At 41.0% G+C, this 26419-nt stretch overlaps 1 protein-coding gene across 2 annotated transcripts in view; it reads left to right on the top strand.

Moving 5' to 3' along the window:
- The window catches only part of SI (sucrase-isomaltase), a 293147-nt gene that overhangs the window by 42821 nt on the left and 223907 nt on the right, over window positions 1-26419 (top strand). For both annotated transcript variants that reach the window (XM_066600648.1, XM_066600657.1), the window contains exon 2: window positions 19799-19947. The gene's annotated coding sequence lies outside the window, so the exon portion shown is untranslated. The remainder of the gene's footprint in view (window positions 1-19798; window positions 19948-26419) is intronic.

Raw genomic sequence — 26419 nt, 5'->3', positions numbered from 1 at the left:
ATGTTGGCTAAGGTATAATGGGCGCCCCCTAAAGTGCCTTTTATAAAAATAAAATGTCCTTCTGTATCAGTGAGTTGTTTATCACTCTGGAAGGGGAGGTCTTTGTGAATGGCAATAGATACTCCCTTGGAAGCTGAAGTCGGGTTACAGCTGTGGAACCATTCTGAGAAATAGTTTTTCGGGAGAGCTGGAATCTTATTACTTTTAAAGTGAGTCTCTTGGAGAAATGCGATTTTCGTTTTATTCTTCCTTAGCCATAGCATGTGATGTCTTTTGTTTGGTGAATTCAGTCCTTTAGTGTTGAAAGTTGTGACAGTTGCATTTACTATTTGAGGAGATGGATTTGCTTTTTGTTGTTTCTGTTTTTGTTGTGGAGGTAGGTTATTTTGTTGATTATGTGGAGTGTCAGTTCTGACGGGATATCTTGTAGTCATATTAGTGGTGTCTGTTTCCTTATGGATATACGTAGAGTGTGGAAAAGGGTGGGGGAAATAAGGGAGGTGAGTCGGTTAAAGGGAAAACTGCGGTTAACGTAGGTTTCTTGACCGGATAAATGGTGTTCGGTCAACTATTAAGTGAACTGGAGGTATTGTTGTGTGGATCAGATCAGAAGCACCCCGACAACTTCCCCAAGCGGTACTCTCTTGTCAGTGTCTCTCTCATCTAAGAACTGCCCTCGGGGGAGGGCAAACTCAAGAGTTTTGTGTGTAGTAGACTCACTCACATGTGTGGCTCCCCCCGGCAGCGCGAGGCCGTGTGTTGTCCTTAACCCTGCTTGTACCGTCATGGGATTCCTTTCTTCCCTTTGGCCCGGCTTGTCTTCTTGCTGTGTAAGCCAGGGTGTTATGACCTGTGCATGGGCGAACCAGAACAGGAACAGGAGAAGGCAGAAGAGAGGAGGGAGGGAGAGGCACATTAACATAAACAACAACCAGTGCAAATGCTCCCTTCGCTCCTACTACATCACAGTCAGTTTAAGAGACCCATTATGACCAAAAAACTTATAGGCTATGCTTATCTATTCTATTTTCTATGGTGTGGGACTCTTGGGTAGGGAGGGACCAAGGAGGTCGACCCCCGTATGACCCCCAGGGCCCCAACACACCCCAGGCCCCACCTCTTTAATATAAGCCCAACCTCAGTATGTAGATCCTAGCTATTTAAATCTAGTAACAGTCGTCGAACACTTGGTCACCCTAGAGTCTCTTCTTTTGAGCCTGAGGTTCCCTCCTTCTCCGTATGCTGGTGTCAGCCTGTGGAGGTTAGTCAGAGCGAGGTCCCTTTCTAGATTACGTGAGTCATGTGAGAAAGGGTCCATAGGGGAACTCGGTATTTATGCTCCCAACGTCACAGGCTGCATACAGATTGTCACTTAAATCAAGGGGTTCAAAGGTCTCATAACTGTGCCTTTCTCTCCTTAGTCCAATGCGCTGTTCCCCCGAGAGGATGCCACACCGCGAGAGGAGTCTCTTTTCCTATGATGTTGCTTTTGTGCCGTATTTCTTGCTCTTTGGTGATTTATACTTTGTGATTGTTCTCCAAGGCTCTACCTCTGGAAGTGGAGGTATAGTTAGGTCGTATTGTGTCGGCAACCAAGACGGTATTTCGATTGGATCTATTTTCAGATGTTGCCAGATCGATTCGAGATCTTCTGGCGTTCTGACTGTCATTCTGCGCCCTGCATCATTGATTGCTAGACCAAACGGGAATAGCGAAGAGTATTGGATTCCTTTGGACTTCAGGGCTTCCAGTAATGGTCGTAGTAAACGCCTTTTCGCTAGAGTGGAGGGTGCAATGTCCTGGAAGAATTGTATTGGCACGTCATTGTATTTAAACAACTGACGAGTTCTTGTGGCGTTTAGTATGGCACTTGTATCTGTGAATGAAAGCAGTTCACAAATTACGTCTCTTGGCCGGTCTCCATCTTTAGGCTTGGGTCTAATTGCCCTATGCATTCTCTCGATTTGAATTTGTGCTGCCCTCTCTTCTCCCAGTAAATCTGTGAAGAGTTCTCCAGCCACTTTGCGTAAGGATTCTGCTGCCCAAGATTCCGGGAGACCTTTTATTCGGATGTTGCAGCGCCTGCTGCGATTCTCTTGGTCCTCAATTAAAGTGAGCGCTCTATCCAGGTATGATCGGTGGACCTCTACTACCTGTGTGGTGGCTTTTGCATGTTTGATGATAGCTGAGCACGATCCCTCTAAGTCCTCCACTCTGTGGCTGATTTGTTGTAGCTCAGATTTAATGTCCGCAAGTTCTGACATTATTGGTTGAGTGACCTTAAGAAGTGCTTTTTGTAGGAATGATTTAGAGATTTGGAAACCGAGGTCACATTCTTCTTCTTCTATATCACTATACTGGGTCGCTTGGTCTGGAATGTTTTGTGATGGATGAGGTTTTGCCAGTGCGCTTGGGGATTGTGAACTTTTTCTTTTAAGGAATTTCTGCATATCTGCTTGATTTTTTTTGTCTTCTCGGTGTGTCTGGCGGATCGCAGCTACGTTCTCTGTTGCCTTTCACCATTTTGTGCAGTAGTAAAAGATGCGTAGGGGTATATCTAGCAATTTAGGAGAGCCTTGGTAAATAGCTCGTGATGTGTCTCGCGTGGCGGGTCAGGGTGCAACGTCCTCCACACTATTTAGAAATCAGTCCATCATCTTTATGGGCTCTCAGCCGCTCAAGAGCAAAAGGTGTTGCATGAGGACCGAAAAATTTGTGTTGTAAAGTTGAGGCAGACTTACATCTGAAGTCCTTAAATATTGTGTCTACTGAAGATCTGTATGGCACAGTTCCGAAAAAATTAGAGCTATGCTCTTGAGAGGGTTGCTGCTTCACTATAACTCCGATAGCAGTCTCTGAACGAATTATATTGTGAAGTGGCAGAAGATTATTAAGAAGATGTAGTAGAAACAGACTTGTGACTAAAGTCCTCAAAAATTGTATGAATTTTGGAGCTGGGTGAACCAGCTCCTGAAAAATTAGGGCGGCGCCCTTTCAACAGCTTCTGCTTTTTTTTTCGATTAAGCAGCTTAACAGTTTGAGTTATCTGCTCCTTAGGTCAATTTTCTCCACTCCCTTTCACGACTGCAGGGCTGGTGAGGGGGGAGAGGAGGGGGGGGGGAGATGGCGGAGCGTTCTGGTGGGAGAATGGGCTTGATGGCGGTGAACAGGGAGGCGAGATGAAGTGGACGCTCCCATAGCTCTGGAGGGGCTGCCCGCTATGCACAAGGGCTTTCTAAGATCACTGTCACTCACTGTTCGTGTGGTGGCTGCAGCTCTCCTCCGTGTCGACTGTCGCTGCTCCCACACGTGGGACCGTCCGTAGAGGGTATCCCGAGCGATTCGCTGGTATGCTCTGTGGAGTCTCAAGAGTTAGTAAGGTCCCCCTTGAGCGCTTTCTGCTATCTACCCTTAGGGCGCCCACCCACTGGCGTTTTTTTACCTGCGTTTTGCGTTTTTCCTGCACAGGCATAGAGATAACATGTGTTCCTGTCCACTGGCATTTTTTTTGCGTTGCGTTGCGTTTTTTAACATAGGAACTGTCAGTTGCATATGTGTCCTTATTTTTCTCCTAATGCACCCATGAATGTCAATGGAAATTAACGGAAAAGCCGCGAAAACGCCGCAAAAAACGCACAGAAAAATCACGGAAAACGCAAACGCCAGTGGGTGGGCGCCCTTAGAGGGAAAAGATGGTGGTGCTGTTTTGGCAGGAAAACTAGCTCTTGGGAGGGGGGGGGAGAGAGAGAGAAAATGGAGGGGATGCAGGAGGCACTTGTAAGGGCGATCTTTGCCCTTCACCTCAATATGGGGCAGTCAGGTAACTGGCGACAGGCCGAGTGTACCGCTTCTCTTGCCGGCTCTCCAGCTCCAACCTCCCCACCTCTGCTGTCACGCTCACCCGGCCGGTCGACTTCTCCTGTGGCTCTGGTAAGGCCGGGTGTTCGCTCCGCCGGTGAGTGCTTCTTTCTTTCTCCTGCTCTTCCGCTCGCTCCGGAGAGTGGGATCGCTGCTTCACTCTGCTTTTTTTTTTGTTTCGGTTGAGCGGAGCGCTCCTCCGAGCGGTGTGCCTCCTCTCACCTAGAACTTATGGCCGCGGCTTGTCCCCGGAGCTAGGTCCTGATATACAGGAATTGTCAAGTCCGGTGCCGGGTCTCTCACGAAGGTATCCTAGCCTGCAGGGATGGTAGATGAAAATCAGACGTGTCCCCTGAGGGTCTTGAAGTGCCAGGAGAAGGATAAGAGATAGTAAATCTCTATTCTGGCTGAGGAGCCCTGAGTCAGTGCGACCGTCCGCTCTGCAGGTTAGGCCACGCCCCTCGGGAACACCTTTCTGATATAAACTTCCTTTTCCCGAACATTAGGAACCAAGTTGGATGAGTTTTTTTGTAATCTAGCAAGTTTTCTGTGACATTGTGACATTCTTGCTATGGTACAACCATGCCATTCTTGAAGAGCGTTTGTTCTGTATTACTAAAAATTAGACTGGAACTGTAATTACCAAGTTGGGTCTGGGGCCATTATGTGAATTGCTGCAATAGTTTATACAGCATGCACTTCACACATGTTCACAGTTAAGGGAGGTCAGGGTCTGTGAAAGGTAAGCTTGAACTTTATATCTCAAAAAAGATATAAAAGGCTCACCATCATCCTAGGCTTTAGGAAACCACTGCTCCTTGAGATCTCTGTGTGGAGTCTTGGCCAGCTGCACGTCTCAGGAGCAACAGACAACAAATCCAATGTGTAATAAAGTTGCCAGCTTCCACACAAGATTTCTCCTTTAAATCTTTATTTCAAATATTCAACATCAGACACATGTTAAAAGACACATGCCTTTGCTAGCATGTTGCTAACATGTTTTCTGCAGTCTCAGCTGCCTTTTTCAAAGCCTTGCAGCACACAGCTTTAGGGACACTATAACCCATATAGGCTCCGGGTTACTCCCCTCAAGGTGGTTGGTGCAGTGCCGTAAGTAGCGTGTGGCAGAGGGTGGCATCTCAAAGACACATAGTAGCACAGTAAATTAAGCTTTATTGCCTGTAGTTATCCTGGTGCATCCTGATTAGATTTAAGGGCCACGCTGGTAAGTTATGTCATGTGTGTTTGATAAATTTATTGAATTCAAACAACTGTATCTTACTCAGAACCCCCTCTTACAAACTTATACATACAAATAATTTATTTTTTTATGTAACCCCTTAAAGAGCAAGCCTGTTTGCGCCTTAATGACCAGGGCAAATTTTGGAAATCTGGCATGTGTCACTTTAATGTAGAATAACTCTGTAAAGGTTTCACACATCCAAATAATCCTGTTATTTTGTCACATGTTGTACTTTATTCAGGTAAAAGTAGACAAGATATGATTTGAGTATAGTTATTAAAAACACCAAAATTGAGGAACATTTTTTAAATTTGCCATTTTTTTCACTTGCAGTATGTCAAATACGTACATACATATTGTACAAATTTTTTTTTCAAGTATATATTTCCAATTGTTTACTTGATTTTGGAAGCACATGTGAAGAATTTTGAACGTTTCTGAGCAATTTGGGAGACTTACTAATTTTATGTTTTTTTTTAATCTAACGTATATTGTTTTTAAGTTTCATTTTTATTTAATTTATAATTTTTCATTTATATACATGGTATTAATGAGTAAATTAAATAAATAATTTGATAATTTATTTATGTAATAGATTCATGTAAGGGTACTTTCACATGTAGCAGAATTGGTACAGATTTTTCACTGGTGCGGATTTTTAGGTGGATCCAAAACAGACTTCCCTCTTACATTTGAAAGGTTAAATTCAGCTGCAAATCCATGTTAAAATTCTTACCAAAATCCACTACATGGGAAAGTGTCCTTAAAAATGTAATTTATTTCTAGATAAATTATTATTAAATGACTGCTACACAAAACAATCACCTACACTAACTAAATAGTATAGATTATTGTAATAGAAAGCGTTAATGTGGGGTTACTGTGTGTAAGGGGTTAATGTCAAGATAAGGAGAGCCTAGACAGTTTTTATGACAGTCTAATTAGCTACTAAAGAGTTAATGCAGGCAGAGCGGATACCGGGATATATGCAAACAGCTGCTTTGTTCTCAGTGCTTTCAGGTGGTGTCCCTCTGAGAACTGCCAGTGGGATACCAGCTGAAAGAATGCTATCACCACCGCTCGCTGAGATATCAGCATGCGGCGCTGATGAGAGTCATTCCTCATTTCTAGCTGGCTAGAAATGAGCGATGAACGAAAAGTACACAAACAGTGCACGATGGCCACGCGTTAAACGCAACGATTATCGCTCAAAAGACGGCTTTTGAGTGAATTTTGAGCGATAATTGTCGTGTCTAAATAGGCCTTTAGGGGGTTTAATAAACAATGTGTTCTTGCTTTTTTTCAAGGCAATTACTCTATAAAACTGCATTTATAAAAATCTCCACAGATGTTTCTTGAGGAAGACACAGGGAAGAATAAGTGTTGTTTCATATCTCTAGCCACAATAGTAAGGGACCTTTAGTGTTACTTGAAATCTAATAAACCTATTTAAATATTAATATAAAATGGATTACATTCCTCTCTCAATCTTGGGACTTTGAACGAGCTATTAATATGTTGTTTGATAATGCAGTTAATCATCTTAGGAATGGAGTCATTAGCTATTATCCATATAGTAATGATACTCTGGGCAAAAGCACACATTTCAATAAATATGGGTGCACACAAAGATCTCTCTAAGCTAGGCAAACTTAAAATGAAATATAATTTAATTTATTGTGAATTCCTTAAATGGGCATTCTAGTTCTGCTATTCATTGTCACTTTTAGCACTGAATTTTGTGCCTCCGCTAGCATATACAAGTCATTTGAAACTACCTGGCTGAGCAGTTTAGATTTGGTCCTTTTAAGCTGCCTCTACCCAATCTATAGGGGGTTTTGGAGCTAGCTGTTTAATAGTGCAAGGGATATAGGAGCTCTGTTTAACTCTAACAACTGAGCTCTCCTTTATATTCATTCTTAAGGGCCTTATCATCTGGACCCTTAGGCATTTATCCTTGCTACAGCATTAGGACCTCATCTAGACCTATTTTCTAATTTATATTAACCAAGCATTTATCCTGATGCTTGATAGTGTATCCTTACTGGTAGTCACTACTGCCATATTCAGACTTTAAATCTCTGTCTGAAATTAAGGGGAGCGACTCAGGCCCCTATTCAGTCATTTTTCTTATATCCTTGACCACCTGGTTCCTGAAGAGTTGCAGGCCCAACTAAAATGCATTGAACCATACAAACCACATTTGAATTTTCCTATACAGTTCAGTTGATCTTCCCCATATAGGAGGTTTTTCACTGAACTGTACTTACACTTCCGAACATCAGGATATGACCTTTACGTTTAGGCTAAAATTATAAATATTCTGTCCAGTTAACCAGTCCACAAGACTCTACACCTACAGTTGGTCTGAGCATCATCATCTCACTACAACTGGGACTGAGTTTAGATACTACTGGAAGTTGATGACTTTTTTCTATGGGATCTCCATTCAAAAATTAAAAATAAATTCAGTCTGATACTCGAGACTAATTTATATAGTCCCATATAGAACCTTCTTATTGGATTATTGTCACATATATGAGTATATCCGTAATTTTGTCTTTTTTCTTTATTTTTGGTTTGTTTAAAGGCCCAGTGTTTTAAATATATACCAATAAAAATTGATTTTAGGGATCTTCTGTGATTAGGGCTTTAATTATTAAGTTCCCTCTGCCTCAGTGGATTTCTCTGCAAATATCAAAGCAGACCAAGCCTGAATGGCAGCACAGGAAGGCCATATACCTCCATAGCTAGTGTTAAGCGAACTCAAACAGTTAAACTCTGTTTTGAGTGGAACTTTGCTGAAAGTTTGTTTCAGTGCGAACCTGAACCTCAGGAGGGTTCATCTCCACCGAACCCACTAAAATAGTTTCTCCTTCTTCCCAGTTTTAGAAATATTGGTGAAATTCAGGTTCGGTTTGAATTAATTAGGACTAAACTGTTTGCCCAAATTCGACAAACCAGCTGAAACAAACTTTTGAAAATTCGCTTATCACTCTCCATAACATAAAGACTCTGTACACACAGGTTTGCTATGTACATGGGGCCAAAGGGGTTCAGACACCTTCAAATATACTGCATCAAACCTGTACAATCTTTTTAATTCAGAGGTAATCTAAATGTTTACACCTGTAAAAAACATGATCAGGGTATTAAATAGTAGTAGCATATAATGTTACAGAAAACCTGAGACGTGTATAAGATACACTGTCCCCATTAGCCTATATACCAGTTAATTGGTCCTTGCTTTGTATTAGTATATAAATTTGACATAACAAGCTACAGTACTTATCTTAATATTTAATATGAATGGAAAAAGCACACTACAGAAAAAAATAAATTGTTGTTCTTGCTATGGCACACTTAACTAATAAAATCAAGTACGGTAGCACTGAGAGAACACCTTGTGTCACTTTGGGAAACCAAAACTTCAATTACTCACACATTAGTGATAAGATTCTAAAATACACAGCAATTACAAAAGCCACCTGTTTTTCAAGATGGTAGGTGAAATCCATGGAGACACCACTTATGGTAACATTTTTCAAATGTAAGCCTGGAGGAGCACCTGGGGAGAAGACATTAGCTTAAGAAGTGGATTTATGTAGATTGCACAAAGGTGTAGTGATATGCTGCTTTCCTTGTGTCATGATTTTCAAGTCAGGATTTTTTTTAAGGAATTAGAGCTGCTTTTCAGGACAAAAGGAATAAAGCTTTGCTGATAGATGGGATAATTGTCAATTATTCAATCCCATTTGCAATGAAAAAAAATCATGGTCTTCTTTAGTAACTGAACTACAATGTTCTGCCGTTTTACCTTGTTAGTCATATAAAATGTAAAGAGCAACCAAAGTTGTTGTTAGAAAAATATGTATGTGCCAAGGTAAATTATACCATAGGAAAACTCCATGTGGTTATTGTGAGGGCTGTAGAATTGGAGGGGAACTTATGCTTCTCAGAATGTGGCCCAGTTTGCTTTTTGTCATAGAGCCTCCTTTCATCCACGTTGTTTCTAAATATGTGCAGTTCCACAACTGAGTGAAATAATCGGGGCAAAACTTAAACTCCAAGAGCATTGTATCATCATCAAATATCTAAACCTAGTTTATTATCAGAGTGCTATTCATAAATATCAGTACAATTAGCATAAGTATTTAATTTTTTTTAAAGGATTAGCTTCCCGAGGCTCCTCTACCCACTGCAGACAATACCACTCTTACTTCAAAGGCGAGACCTGGGGAAACTGCACACGGCTTTTGGGGCCTTTGTGTGGTCACAAAAAGGATGAGGATGAGGACTCAATTTTCCAGACATTCAGTTATATAATGCGCCAAGCCTAATGAGACACTCTCTGGATTGGCTACGGGGCTCCGATGACTATTCGAATTCCAACCTAGAAGCAGAACTGTTTACCCCATGGAGTTTGAATGCCCTATTACACACAAGTTACACTAATCTTCCAATAGAATGTAAACACTGTATAATGGCAAAAGACCCCATAACATACGGACTGCCATTTAAAATCTCCAAATACATGGACTTGTGGCATCACCCAGAATTTAAAGAGGGGATTATGAAAGTTCACCATCTCTTTCACCCAGAGTACCCTAGATACAAGACTTTTAAAGAAATATGCAATGAATATAGTTTACCTTTGTCCTACTTTCTGCAATTCGCACAAGTACATAACTTCCTGCAGGGTAGACTAGCTGATGCAGCAAAGGAAGCAGTACTTATGGATTTGACAAGTCTCAGAATTCCAAAGGTCCGGCCGGCTAGGCTACAAGCGTTTCCTAGATGCTGTCGACCAAAATCCAATTTTTAACATGGCATATGGCCCTAAGATCCAAAAATACTGGGTGGGGGCTCAAAAGCTGATACAAGACATGGGGGGAAGGGGGGGCAGCTCCTACTGCTGACACCACAGGTATTCATAGTCCATCAACTACCTGATCAGACGAGAAGAGCCGAAATAATCCACACTATTTTATTGATCAGCAAGAGGTGCCTCTTGAACAACTGGCTGCTGGCTAAACCCCTGAGATTAAATGATATTATACAACAATGAAAACATCTCCTAAAAAGGGAAAGAGTTGAAATAGAGAGACAAGTGGAGTCCCAAGCCCCAAAATTCTTCAAAAAGTGGAGGGACTTAATAGAAAAATTTCTTGGCCCTAAGAAATTAAGGAGTGTACGAGCCAATTCAGCAATACAATGTGGTATTACAGTCAGGGAGACATGAATCAGCTGGGACTTTCAAAGATTACTTAACAAGATGTGTGGGGGGGGGGGAAGGGGAGACACTGGGGAGTACACTGTGGGTTAGTTTTTTAGTTTAAAAGTTTAAATGTTACGGTTATACATTTGTGTACTATTTCTACAACATGGTATTAAGATCATTGGAGGTTAGGGAAGGGGGGATAATGGGACAAATAAAAAATGGAAGGTATATGCATGGGCAAGGTAAAGCTGTATACGTGGAAAACACTAACCTGGAAAGCCTATGTAGATATACAGAGGCGAAGTCGCTATTGTAATAGAAACGTGTATTATATAACCAAGATTTTCTGTAACCACTATGACCTGCTCATGTATGTTCTCCTTCAATGCCAATAAAAAAGGGTTTTTTTTGGTAGTGCTGCAGATGTTGAAAGGGGTCGTACAAAAGTGCACCAATCTCCGGAAGCTATTTACTTGATAGAATATGCAATACAAAGAAAGAACCATATGAGTCGCTGTTATAAAAGAACAACTGAGCATGTCAGCATGGCTAACCAATCAGCAAGGGAGGTTATACCACCAGATAATGGTCTTGGTAACTAAAAAACAATTGAGAAAGTTCCGGAGCTTTCTTGGATTCAGACAATATTAAATGCAGAGCAGAGACCCACGTGTGAGTTAGAGGAAACTACTACCTCAGGTATCTTCTTAGATAAGGGCATCAGCCCAAAATAGAGAAATGCATTGCAAAATTGGCAACACGCAGCAAATAGCACTATATAACACTGTGAAAACAAATAACATGGAGTGGAAAATATAAATTATAAGTGAAGTTAGTAAGATATTGAAGTCATAGAGGAATATCACCTCATTGAAAATGTTATGGGTAAACCTGTGCATATATTTAAAAGTTACAAATAGAGGGGTGGTGACTCAATACAAAAAGACTGCTATACTTGTAAAGAGTACCAACTGATTTGAACACTGTATTTGTGGGACCAATAAATCATTTAGTCTTGGCTCTGTGGATCTTTGTGCATGTTTAAAGTGCACCAGGCCTATAGCCATTAGGAGGTGCAAAGCCTCCTAATAACATCACTGAATGGCTGTGATTGGCTCATCGAGCACCGGCTGTGATTGGCTGCCAGCGCTCGATTAGCCAATCACAGCGCTCGCTTCTGCTGGAGGAGGAGGATCCAAAGCCCTGTCGCTAGCAGAAGGCATCTGTGAGACGAGGAGGATGCCGCGCTGCCATGGGACACCAGGACACCATCGGGAGGCATCAGGATGCTGCGGACAAGGTAAAATAGGACATTGTGCCCTTTTTGGGGCAAAAAAATATAAGACAGTGTCTTATTTTGGGGGAAGCACGGTAGCCTTATATAGCTACATAATCATCCTGAAGAATATCCTAACAAAGCTAGCCCATATTACAGAATTACTTTCCTACTCAATCGTTACTTTGAGTTCCACGTTGCACAGCTGCAAAAACACCTACTGAAAAAATATTTTTATATAAAATAAAAAACTGTGTACCTGCATTTAAGCTAATATGAGTAATACATGCAGGTTTAAATAAGGTTCAACAAGGCATACTGGCTAGATTCTTAGTTGACATGTGGTCTGCATGCCAATTTCCAGCCATGATCGAAAAAAATATAGAAAAAAAATTAAAAAAAGGATTATAATCAATAAATATATAAAACTACAATGAAGAGGACAACTTACCCGCAGAAACCTTGAATTCCACATTTAAAACTTTTAGCTTGAGGGCAGAGGTGTAGCTTGAAGCTTCCGGGCCCCAATGTAAAATCTGTAACATGTGTGGTGCAAATATAATTGGCTATATGTAGCCCTCCATTTTGTTTTCATTTGTTATACATTTGTGTTCAATGTATAAATTACAAGGATTGTATAACTGAGTCTAAGGCCCCATTTAGACGGGATGAATGTCCGGCAAACGATGCCCGACACTCATCCCTGCACATGCACGCTCCCGCTCGGGATCTTGAATCACTGTCTCTCAGCAGGCCGGTGGGAGCAGATTTCAGTTCTCACTCCCCCCCCCCCGCCCCTCTCCATAGCCTTTCTCTACATACAGATGTAGCATGCACCAAACTAATGTTTGGCGCACTAGATCTGTTTATTTTATGCACTGAAAGATAGTTCAGCACATTACACTATTTGCATAGCCATCAAGAGTTAATGATTTTTGGCTATGCAAATAGCGTAGGCACGCACTGTTAACAATGTAGCGCACCACAAAATTCAATTTAATATGTTCCGTATCTGTATTTTAGAAATGTGGCTATGATCCAAGATCATAACTCATAATTCCCTTTGCTTATGACCAAAGTCTGTGAAATGTTTAAGGCCTGGAAGGTCTAATCGCTTTCCACTTATTGGTTATCTAAAATTATTCATTCAACTTTAAGGTCCATCAATGTAAAGGAGTTTACATGGACACCAGAGTAATCAGATACCTCGGTTTAACTCACAAATCAGAAAATGGTTGATCTTAAACTCCTGTTGTGTAATTGGATGTCTAAAAATTCCCCCTTTATTGTTCTATGTGCAATTTGTGCAACTGAAACAGGAAAACCAACCCATCCTTTTAAGGATTAGCGGCCTTTACAGGTGTTTTGACCAACTTGTTTCTAAGCTTTTGTGTGCATCTGTAAGACATAAGTGGTTTTGTTTGGAATTGTTACTCAATGTGTATTTAGTTGTTCCCGACCACAGATGAATGTTTATTGAGATTTTTTGATAAAATTAATACTACATTTATTAAAGGTAGATGCAAAAGATATTCTACAAGTTTAATTCTGGTTACCACTAAAATACAGTGTCTGTTTCCTATTCAACACTATAAATAGAGATGAGCGAATGTACTCGGATAAGCACTACTCGTCCGAGTAATGTGCCTTATCCGAGTATCGCTGTACTCGTCTTGAAAGATTCGGGGAGCGCCGCGGAGCGGGGAGCTGCAGGGGAGAGCGGGGAGGAACGGAGGGGAGATCTTTCTCTCCTTCTCTCCCGCCCGCTCTCCCCTGCTCCCCGCCGCAACTCACCTGTCAGCAGCGGCGCTCCCCGAATCTTTTAAGACGAGCACAGCGATACTCGGATAAAGCACATTACTCGGACGAGTAGTGCTTATCCGAGTACGTTCGCTCATCTCTAACTATAAACTTTTGTTGATGTGATGTAACAATTTTAGGAGAATACTCTATCTGATGAAAGATATAAACCATGGTGTCCAAGGATTTATGTAAGGCATTGTCACAGTCCACAATCCTCCTTATCGTAAGAATTTGGCTATAGGGAAGGGGTATGAATATGTTTTTCAGATGCCAACTACAATAGCAGAGAAAAGTATTATGATCAGTGCTCTTTGTATACAGTTTTGTACGCAAAATGTTTTTTAAAGAAATAAGGAACTGCATAGTATCAGAGGTGTAATTAAATGTAAATTTGATCCCTGCTGGCATCATCAGGAATGCCACCTGAGCTTTCTTATCCTGGTCTGATAAGACCAAAATCAGCAGAAAATAGAGATAAACACAGTATTAGGCCTTGTTCACACGAGTGTGGTTTTAGCGCTGTATAGGCACATGAAAAGATCATGGCTATACTGCACTAAAAAGCACGTGAATAGGTGATTTCCAGCTATTAAATCTTGAGCTTAATTAGCTGTGAAATTGTCTGTTCACACAATGGGGAGCTGCATGGTGCGTGTTATCAAGCTCCCATAGAAGTCTATGGAAACTCCCACGCATTACACACCAGAGACAGGTCACGTCCTATGTTTTCACGCACCACGGACCTTAGATGTGAGCTTTGCAGTGGCATGTTCTATCTTTGGTAGGTGCAAGTATTTTGCTCTTCTAAAATTCCTTCATGTGAACGTTTCTATAGGAAACCATTGGTTGTATTAGACACTATCTTTTAACGCGCCTTTACTGTGCTAGAACCACACTCATGTGAATGAGGCCTTATGCAAAATGATATGTAAAATATCCATGTAGAATTGCTGTGAAATATTGTGATAGATATATTTGTTAGATATCTATCTATCTAACTAGCTATCTACCTATCTATTTCATATCTATCTATCTATCTATCTATCTATCTATCTATCTATCTATCCATCCATCCATCCACCTATCTATCTATCTATTAGAGATGAGCGAACGTACTCGTAATGAGTACTTACGCACCCGAGTACCGCCATTTTCGAGTACTTCAGTACTCGGGCGTAAAGATTCGGGGGGCGCCGGGGGGCGGGGAGAGGCGCGGTGGTGCGGGGGGGAGCAGCGGGGAACAGGGGGGAGCCCTCTCTCTCTCCCTCTCCCCCCCACTCCCCACTGCTACCCCCCGTGCCGCCACGGCGCCCCCCGAATCTTTACGCGCGAGTACCGCTGTACTCGAAAATGGCGGTGCTCGGGTGCGTAAGTACTCATTACGAGTACGTTCGCTCATCTCTACTATCTATCTATCTATCTATCTATCTATCTAACTAGCTATCTAACTAGCTATCCACCTATCTATTTCATATCTATCTATCTCTAATCCTTGGTATTATAAGGATTTCCTGGCAAAGGTCAAATGCAATATTTATTATCATTTGTTTAAATACAGAATGATTTTTGCCTAATAAATGAAATATCTGAATCAATTTATTTCAATTTTAATAAGAAGACTGTATAAAAATGAGCTATCCCTTTCAATAGTAAGTCTACCATTGTAGATTATAGCAAGAAACATCTCTTATTTAAATAAAAAGTGCTCATCAAGAAATACAGCTTAAGCTAATTAGATTTGCATTTCATTTAAATTGATCCAAATCGGTTTAATTAGCAGCACTTTGTACGAAAATCCATTTTTACATACCTTTTTCAAAAAACTTTTGGAAAGTTACTTTTAAAATTCTGTATTTCATTTTTCTTTTGCCAGCAATGCTGTTTTCGGAAAAGTAAAGGAACTGTCAATGTGAGGCTCTTATTAGGTAATTTTATTTTCTGTGGCTTCCATTCCAGTCTGGAACATTCAGTAGTTTATTAGGAACACACACTTGGCTGACCTTCTGACAGGGAGAAAAAAATTGATAACCAAGCTTTTAAAATTCTAAAGCACAGGTGAATTTCGACGACCAGCTCTTGTGTTTTCTGTTTACATGCTTAGATTGTCTATTTGAGCCATAGTGTATAAAAAAAACTAATCACAAGCCAACAGTTCTTTTGAATATACAATCAGTAATGCAAATTACAGACATTCAGCTCTGATTGTTCAGATAAGAGAATAAAAAAATCAGTTCTGAATTGATGCTCTGGGAGTCCAGTTTTTTTTTACAGCAGTTGATGCGGTGAATCAATTTTTCACAACTGGCAATGCAAGAATATTTTAAACCCGTATGTATCTATAAGGACTAGAATACAGATAGCTATGGTGCTGACCGTGGTTGTCATTAGATAGCCTTATTTAATTTTTTTTCTCATGGCTTACTAATTGGATCAGACAACCTTATTATATTTACTTATATTGCATTTACATTTCTATTACATACCAAATTATTAAATACTGAAGACATAATAAAATGGCAATACTATACGAGAAGCTACAATAAATACACACATTGTCAAAAAAAATCAAGCACCTAGAAGGAGTTGTCAGAATCTAATGAAACTTTAAATGCGTGATTGTAATGTAGAGGTGACCAACTGTCATATGTGATCGCCCCCCCAGTTCATCACTCCAGCAGTGAGGCCTTAGTCAGACGGGAGTTTTTTCGCGCGATTTGCGCATGCGCATGCGTCCGGCGATTTTTTAAAACCATTGCTTTGCAATGGTATCGGACACATGAGCACTTTTTATGCGCTTGTCCGATAAATTATAGAACAGAAATCGCAGACCGCACCTATCTGCGATCTGCAATTACTGTTCTCTTCTCTATATGCGCTCAAGGGGGCCGGCGGCAGCAGCGCTGACCCCATTGAGAACATATAGAAGACAAATCATTCTTCTCTGCCACAGCTGTAACAGCTGTGGCAGAGAAGAGCGATGTTTGCCCATTGAATTCAATGGAGCCGGCAATACAGCCAGCTCCATTGAAAGCAATGGGCTGCCGGTGTGCGCAGGATGAATTGTCGGGAAGGGGTTAAATATATAAGCCCTTACCTGCAATTCATCCAGAAAAGTGTTAAAATAAAAAAAAAATATATACTCACCTGCTCCCGGAGTTTCCCGCGGCCGGCCTGCAGTGGGTGTGAAGGGGGTGTGAGTCAGACCTGCCCCCTGATTGGCTCAGCGCTGAGCTCCATTGAATGCAATGCGCTGGACAGCTCCGGCCCGTTTCTAATGAAACGCGGCTAGGAGCAGATTTTCGGGCGATTTTCGGGCACCGGTCACGCGATTTGCGGATGCGCATCCATCATGCGATCTGCAAATCGCGCGAAAAAACACCCGTCTGACTAAGGTCTGAGGGCAATGTGCTGATCAACAGAAAAGACAGGTTTGAGGTGCTCACCCCTATGTGACAACCCCATATCACTCTGTAGGAGTTTAGTTTCATCTTTCACAACACCACTGCAAACAGATCTGAAGAGATTAGGTATCAAAGGCAGTACACATAATGCGTACTGTGAGACAGAATGTTCCTCAGCCGTTGGTTCCAACAAACACAGGAGCCAGTAACAATGATGCCACCTGTCTCTGGATGGTGGACAATGAAACAGCTGGAGCTGCTCGTGCTTGTTAGATGATCAGTTGAACCTCTCTACTGGTGTTCTGTCGAAGGTGTCCTGAGCTCAGCCTCCTTGTGTGTGCACCTCCCAACAGTCTGATCAGAACAGCCCAGATGGTAGGCAATTCGTTGATATGACAATCCAGCTTTTCACATTCCATTGCTTTGTAGAGGCATGTCTAGTAGTCAATAAGCTCTACATAAGCAGAAACAGAGGTCCACTAAGCACAAGTATCCTCTGAGAGACTTTTTATTGGCCAAGGGTGAAACCACTACTGGGGCCTCAGGTGGCAAGACTGTTCATCCAATCACACCACAACTTTAGGCATTTGTATATCTGCCTGCCGAGTTTTGCAGCAAAATGAAAACTCCTTCTTGGTGATTGATTCTTTTTGACAAAAAGTGAAAAACAAGATCATGTATTCTCTATTTGTCTGGACAGGCAATAAACAGCAAAGGGCATTTCACTAATACTGTACTTCCATCTTCATCTAAAATGGGAAAAATCAAATGACCTTAACCCATTAATCGTCACATGAAAATTGAAAAAACGCTCCTGAAAATGTCACTTTTTAATTGTATATTTCTAATTGATTATATGTCTCTATTGGTTATAGTTGGCATATACCTCAAGTGCCTTAAGTGCATTTAAGCTCTTAAGGCCTCGGTCACACAAGCATTCTTTTGCGCACAAATAGCTGCGCAAAAAGATCGCTGCTTGCGAGTGTAAAAATCGTGTCAACAGGCAATTTTTTATGCGCAGAAGACCCAAGCTTCACGTGCATGAAAATCACCTATTCACTGGAGCAGCCAGTGAGGGCAAAGTGCTGGCCCACCCCTATCTCCCACGCTCTCAGGGAAGCCCTCGGGGAAAGCCCCTTAACCCAGCCCCCTCTCTCTTCCTGCTATAGGAAAATTCCTTGGGGAGAAAGGTGGAGGGAGTCCCCTACTGCCCCCCGCTGCTGGGTAATTCCTCAGCAGCGGAGCTGGAGGAATACCCTGCTGTCTGCAGCAGGACATTTAAAAGTTGCTGCAAATTTCTGTTAGTCCCCACGAGCATTAAGGGAACTCTCAAGAAGTCCCCTCATCCCTATTGGGCCTAAAGGATTTTACAGCAGGACATTTAACCCTTTCCAATCCATTTATTTTTTCTCATCCATTCTTCCCAGCTCCAAATAAATTGGAGCTGGGGAGAATGGATGAGAAAAAATAAATACTTCCTTCACCCTCCTGATCTGAAAAAATGTTCAGGAGGGTGCCGGTGGTCACATCACTGTCGGGGGAATGCGGGAGTATTACTTCCGCATTCTCCCTTCAGCCTTCCGGCTCGGCGATCATGTGACAGCTGGGGTCAGGTGGCACTCAGTGGTCACATGATCGCTGGGCAGAATGCGGAAGTAATACTTCCGCATTCTCCCTTCAGTCTGCCGTATTTCAGCCCCCAGCGATCATGTAACAGCTGGGGTCAGGTGACAACTGGCGGTCACATGATCGCCAGGTGGAATCTCCTGCATTACATAGCGCTAATTGAGCGCTATGTAATGTGTAAAGCCCTATATTTAAAGCCCTTCCTTGAAAATAACTGCAGAGGTTGCCGGCAGACCATTTCTTTCAATGGGGCCGCCGACAGCAGCCGCGACCCTATTGAAAGCAATGGTGCACGGACCTGCATTCACGCGTGTTTGTGCGCGTATGTGGGCATGACAGTTTCGTGCGCACCTATGTACTCACAAACACATGCTTGTGTGAATGAGGCCTTATCCTGCAAAAAAACAGTTCCATCAATGGAAAAATAGCGATGTCATGGCTCCTGAAATATAGAAACACAAAAGCAAATGTATTGTTAAGAAACTGTGTTTTCACTGTGCAAAAGTAGTAAAAAAAACAATATAAATTTGGTATCATCGTACTTATATAAACCTAGAGAAAAGCATTACAATGTTTTTTTACGCACCACAGTTAACGCCGCAGAGACAGAAGCCCCCCAAAAAGCTGAATTTATGTTTTTCTTATTCCATCCTACCCCCAAAGTAATAGGAAACTTAATACAATACATTACATAAACTCCAAAATACTGTAGTTAAAAAGTACAATTAAAAAAAACCCGTAAGAAACAAGCCCTTGTACCACTATGTCGATGGAGAATGGAAAAAAACATGGTTCTTAGAATAAACCAATGAAAAATAGGTTGGTCATTAGGGCCTAAAATCAGCCCGTCATTAAGGGGATAAATTATGTAAAATCTCTAGGATTTATTGGAAAATTAAAGGGGCTGTACCCACTAATCCTGAGAAAAAAAGTCCCTGTCACCATTTTCTGTCACTTTGGGCTCACTGCTCCCACCCACAGTGATGTGGCAATTGAATTGAGCGGCAATCACACATGCATGAAACTGCTCCATTCATTTCAATGGGGCTGATAGAAATAACTGAGAACAGGCGCTCCAGCAATCCCATTGAAGAAGAATGGAGCAACCTCGTGATCTTAGTACAACCCCTTTAAAGTGGAATTTCTAGTGACTAAACCCTAATTTATATAAACCATACATATAAAAACATTGTCTTTTGTTCCTACAGATTTTTATTTAAATCAAACAATCTGGAAATCTTTTCTCTGTAGTTTCCTCTAAAATGCCGAATAGGCAACTTGTTGACTTCTTGACGTTTTATTATTAACTAAGAGGCTTTATCTATAACAACAATTTTCCATGTTAATGATTTTTCACATTCATTTTACAGATATATTATCACTAACTGATTGTCCAGTACATTTGGCTATCGAGAATCAGCGAATTGCCTCAGGAGTATAAAAGCTCCAGTCTCCTAGTTGCAAGTACTCTTTAGTTGGCTGAGCAACAAAAGAGGAAGGAAGAATACAGCCTGGCAACGTAAGGATCATGGCATTTTACTTTACTTTACTTGTTATATTGTAGTCCTAGAATGAGGGGATCTCTTCTTTTTATCCAGATGAAGAAGACAGTCAAATTAAAGTACTAGTTTGCCTGTTAGACTAGATCACCCCATATGGTGTTACTTATTACCGTAGTTTAATAAAAGTTAATTATAAAACAGTGTATAATAGTCAATCCTGCAATGTTATGTCATGTTCACACTAACTTTTTTTTAGAGTAAGTCTTATTAGTGGATCTTCACAGGCAGCAGTTTTTTTGCAAAAACTAAAAATCCACCGCATGCATATGAATAAATACAGTAATAAGCAGTGCAACATCACATACATACTGATCAGCTACATTTTCCAAATTTAAAGTGGTTATATCCCAATATCAGTTATGTAGGTAGTGATGAAGTAAAGTTGTTTATACACTTACATGCATGTGTAAATTATTTATAGTTTACTAAAAAAAAAAACCAACCATGATGTTAATGAGTTACAGCACAAATATCAGTGGCTATTAATTCTATCGACTGCTGCACCAGCCAGGTAACTGACTTAAAACCACATTTATCATTTTACTTATAAATCTAGGGCTTTCGTAATGTATGTCAATATATTAGCAAACGTTTGATTTCCATTTAATGTATAATAGCTGTCCCATGAAGAAAGGTCACATTCATATGAAGAACCTACAGGGAAGGATTACAAAGTGCAATGCTTGCTACATAGAATCTCTAATCTGGGCGCTCCCATTACATTAGTGTTTAATTCTGTTAAGTGCATCAAGCATGACAAATAGGGACAATCTAGCTATAGTATTTGGGAAATAAGTCACTTAAATGCAAAATGAAAAAAACTTACTCAACATTTATTGCCTTTTTTTGCAAATCTATAACAAATCTGTAGAGAGAATTTATTATTCAATTTCTGATATTTTTTGGGAGTAAAAAAAGTAACACATTTTGGAATATGTTATAGTTGTACTAAAATTTGCACATTCTCTCTGTGCTCACAACTTTTGGAAAGTGGCAAAAAAGTGAGAGTTTAGCGGGAGGGATCATGGGCAAAAGTGGTCTAACACAGGAGGTCCTCAACTCCAGTCCTCAGGCACCCCAACAGGTCATGTTTTCAGGATATCCTATAGTAAGAACACCTGTGGCAATGTCTGAGGCACCGACAATAATTACATCACCTGTGCAACACTGAGGAAATCCTGAAAACATGACCCGTTGGCGGTCCCTGAGGACTGGAGTTGGGGAACACTGGTCAAACAAACTTATTAAAGGAGCATTCACATCTTGGTGTTCCACAAGCCATGCCATAAAAGTCAGATCGATGTGGCTGGCTGGCTATATGTGGTGGCCATGAGTTATGTAAACAGCTGAATAGGCTTACATACACTGTTTCTCTAACTTCCATAGTAGTGAATTAGAGTTATGGAAACAGCATAGCACAGTGAGCTACACTATTTTCACAGCTCCTGAGTTACAGAAACAGCATACCTTGTGGAGCTCCACTGTTTCCCATCCACTTCTGTGGGAGTTACAGGAACACTGTAACGCAGTGGATGTGGGTCTGAGACAGGCTGTCCATAGAAGATGTAGATTATTTTTTCTGGCTTTAAGAAAAGCCAAAATGTGCTAAATTGATTAAAAGGTGTGCATCTTTAAAAAACATTTCTGCATTCTACTTCAAGAACTTCAGTTTAAGACTAGCATTTTGTAATTTAAACAACATGAATGCCTGATATTGGTAGCATTATATTGTAAGGTCATCATAAACTATTATCATTGATAATGCTTAATTGTTTGAATGATTTTCAACGAAGGAATGGTAGAGTTCCCCTTAGTCCACCATGTGGTAGAGGACTTGTGGCAATTCTGTTCCTATTATCCAGCCCTTCCTGATGGTATCTTTGAATTAGTCATACAGAGGAGCGACAAAGGATTCCTCAGAAGGTTCTTCATTAAGACTTCATAGCTTCAGTCTACAGAACAATGGCTTTCATATTTTGAGGCTATGGAGTCTTACAGAATAACCTTCTGAAAATCGTTTGATAACAGCATCGCTGAAGTTCAAAATTGCTCTTCTGTATGACTGATTCACTGACACCAGTCCCAGATTGAGCTCATCAGGGAGAATCTGTGTCTGCGGTCCAACAACAACATGTGATAAGAGCTAAAAAGAGTTATGCCTTCTAGCACAACCACATCAGGTGAGCGCATTGGCACTAGAAAATCTGTGCATTTTACCTTGAAAAAGCAATCCTGTCTACAATGTAATTTCTTCATCTTTTTTTTTTTTTATATGGCACTGATCATATCTCTGGGACAAAGTGCATCAGCTAGCAGTAATCAATTGACATGTTGCAAAAAATATGTGGATGTGCCTACCTGTAGTGATCCTATCAAAGTATATCATGGACTTTCTTACATTTCAGTCCTTTAAAATTATGTTCTTGTTATTATGATTACTTCAATTAGCTTCACAGCTTAATAGGTTCCATTAATAGCATATTAGTCTAGGGAATTAAGATTGCCCATAGCTTTCTTCTCCACCCATCAGCAAACTACAAGCAGTTTTATGACAGTCTGTAATCTCTGTTCTCTTCAGATTGCATTCTGCTGACAAATTTTCAAGGCAAAAGAAGGGAACTTGAAACTCATTAGAGTCCATTATGTTTCTATTAAAATGTTTTGACCACTATAGGGACAAACTCCAAATGATTGCAGTTGTCCTCTATGGTAAATTCACCAATATGGAGCCTACTATGGACAGATACTGTGTTAGTAAAGGAACTTACTAACTAGAGTAAACTCTTTATATTATTACGACACTTCCATAGAAGTTGCTGCTACCACTCATGCTTGTCTGCACACCATGATAATTTTTCGATCAACTGACCCCTGATGATAGATAAGTCTTATTTTAGTATCTAGCTAGATATTGTAAAAATGCCAACAGCCAAGTAATGATATAAGCACTGATTTAAATGACCTTTTACACCAGGCTATTTAAACTGTATGAGGCACAAACTATTGTTTATATGATGATACATCCCTATACACTATCTTCCTTGCCAGAAACACATCTCCATTCAAATGGGGAGATGTGCTACCAACAAACATGATGTCTTCGCCATCACAAATAAGGCGATGAGACAGAAAATAAATACGTGCTTTGTCAGCTGATAACTGTCCTGCTTATATGTGGTAATGATTGGATGAACAAAGCTTCTGATGTCTGTTTCTTCTCTTTGGCCTGTGAAAAACGGCCTTAACTGCATCTATCTTAATATAGTGCAAAATCCTTTTGCCGGGCTAAGAAAGGCTGTCGGCTAAGATTTTTACTTTCTTTATGAATCCAATACATAGCACCAAAGTGCAAGCTTACTGTCTATCTACCTAGCGAAAAATGATAAATGATTTCAGTTTAATAATTTTATTAACCTCCATCTCACTATGCTCCGCTCTATTGATCTAAAGGACCCTGCTCTCTCCTGGTTCTCTTCCTAACTCTCTGACCGCTCTTTTAGTGTCTCCTTTGCTGGTTCTTCCTCTCGCTGTTGGTGTACCCTAGGGCTCGGTCCTTGGTCCCCTTCTCTATCTATACTGCCGCAATTGAACAAACCATCCACAAATTCGGCCTTCAATACCATCTGTACGCTGACGACACCCAACTATACACCTCCTCTCGTGAGATCTCTGGACCATTCCTCCAAAATATCACCGACTGTCTATCCACTGTCTCTAACACTATGTACTCCTTTTTCTCAAACTAAACCTCTCTAAAACTGACCTCCTTGTCTTTCCATCTTCCAACCGACCTCCCCTCAACATCTTCATTCCAGTGTCTTGCACCATCATAACCCCCAGACGGCATGCCCACTGCCTTGGGGTCACACTGGACTCTGACCTCTCCTTTACCCCCCATATCCAATTGCTGGCCCAAACATGCCACATACACCTCAAAAATATCGCTAAAATACGGCCATTCCTAACCACGGACAAGCTAAAGACACTCGTAGTCGCCCTCATCCACTCCAGGCTTGACTACTGCAACTCGCTACTCATCGGTTTCCCCCGCACTAGGCTCGCTCCACTCCAATCCATACTAAATGCTTCAGCTAGGCTCATTTTTCTATCCAGTCGTTATTCAGACGCCTCTGCATTATGCCAGTCGCTGCATTGACTGCCCATCCACTGCAGAACTAAATTTAAACTCCTCTACCTCACTCACAAAGCTCTGCATGGCGCTGCGCCAGTATACATTGCCTCCCTCCTGTCAGCACACCACCAAGCCAGCTCACTCCGATCGACTAACACACTTAGACTAAACACCCCTGTAATACGAACTTCACATGCTTATCTACAGGACTTCACCAGAGCAGCACCCATGCTCTGGAACGCTCTACCCCAAGGCATCCAGACAATTCCCGATGCATGAAATTTCAGACGTGCTTTAAAAACGCACCTCTTCAGGGAAGCATACCAAATCTCCTGACCAAGTCCCCAGCCCCTCCCTATGGCGCCCCACCCCGTTTGCCTTCTAATAACTGATTTCCACATGAAATCCCCTATTGCCTGTGTTCCCCATGCCCCCCAACCCCTTGCACATGCTGTACCATCCCCAACCCATTTGTGTCAAACCGAATGTACCTCACATTGTAATTGTTGTATTGTTTTGCATTTATCCATGCCTGAAAGCGCTGCGGAATAAGTTGGCGCTATACAAATAAAGATTATTATATTATTATTATTATTCGGATGTTCTAGTGTGTAACCAATAAAGTTTTTAGTTTGCATTCCCATTCTGGACCAATGAATACTGTACACTCATACCCTTCTATTCATATCAATAGCGTTATGGCCATAGATGCGGCTCATTCATCAAAAGCCAGGTTACATTACAATATTTGTACAGACATTGACTTGCCAAGATCTTTGTGTATGAATAGTTGTAATCATTTGTATTGTTAGCAAGTACATAATAGTTTCAAGGGTTACTTGCTTTACGACATAAGCTTTTACATTTTTGAGCAAATCAATTGTGGTGATTCAAAAGTTCTATTATCTATTTTTTGATAGGGACAATAACAGATTATCTTTCTTAATGATATATTATATAGATATAAGCTGCATTGGGTAATGCTTTACTTGATCTAAATGACTGAAATGTAACTAAAGGGCAAAAATGTCTTCTTTTAAACTGAGTTTGTGACAAGTAACAAACCAAAGAAGTAGAGAGGTAGAAGTCATAGACCACCGGAAGGCACGGGGAGATGTAAGATTTAGGTTGTACTCCGTTCACAATAGTGTCATGGCTTTCATTTATAAGGCAATCATGACCGATGAGACAGAAGCATCATACAGTGACATACACAGTGTCTATGGGTCAGGGGACAATTCAGGCTCCCTGCACATGGCTTTGTCATATACATGAAGCCTAAGGTCTAAAGTAGACAATGAGTTTGGTCACAGAATGTTACTTAAGGCCTATCATGGTGTGGCACAGCTAAATTAAAAGAGGACCTGTCATGTCTTTGGGTCAGTAGGGCCAGATGTGTAACTCTGTAGCTGTGGCCCTGTTTACTTTATCACAGCTTTTCTCTACTCTCTCTACTCCACCTTGTTCCGCCATATCAAGTTACATTAAATTTGGTTCCTGGCACTTTGAAACTATCAAGCAGGCAGTCCCCACTATTCACTGTTAATGGGTGATGTGAAATTGGATTGACAGCGAGTGGTGGAGAAAGTCCACTTGGCAGAGTCAAAGTGCAAAGAGCCAAATCTAATGGGACTCAGTATGGGGGAACAGGGAGAGTAGGTAGTGAAGATAAAAGAAAAGCTGTGATAGAGTAAGTGGAGCAAAGATATGCGGCTGGCCCCACTGACCTAAGGACTTGACAAGTCCGCTTTAAGTAAATTTTCTGCACAGTAAAGGGCCAGGAGTGTCATTGTGCATGGGGAAATTTTATCCTGAGGATCAGTGGGGACCCAGCATCGCATTCGATATGCCATCTCTTTCTGTGGTGGTAAACCCTTTCTAAAATAGAAGAATTTTATCGCTATACTAAACCCCAATGTAATGTCCTAAAAAATGTTCCGTTTATCTCCACCTTTATCCACATAACACTATTACACAACAATGTAAATCTCAGGTGACCGTGATAACTGTACAAAAAATATAACTTATTTGCAGGTGACATAACTGCTATAGAAGGTAAATCACAAGGGATCATATGAACTACATATCCAACAATACAACACTTTATGTGAATAGTACAATCGCTAAAACATTGTATCTACCTGTGACCTCGAGAAAGGCACATTATTATTATTTTCTAATGCATTTACATGTTTTAGTATTAGATATGTGCATCTTATTGCTGCACACTGTAAATGGCCATAATATGTGTTTCAGTTCTGTATAGGATAAACCCAGATATTTTTTTCCACTCTGTA

The sequence above is a fragment of the Eleutherodactylus coqui genome, chromosome 1, assembly GCF_035609145.1.
Source record: "Eleutherodactylus coqui strain aEleCoq1 chromosome 1, aEleCoq1.hap1, whole genome shotgun sequence".
In the NCBI taxonomy this organism is placed as follows: Eukaryota; Metazoa; Chordata; class Amphibia; order Anura; family Eleutherodactylidae; genus Eleutherodactylus; species Eleutherodactylus coqui.
The sequence above is the reverse complement of the archived record's forward strand: the minus strand, read 5'-3'. Positions and strand labels throughout refer to the sequence as shown.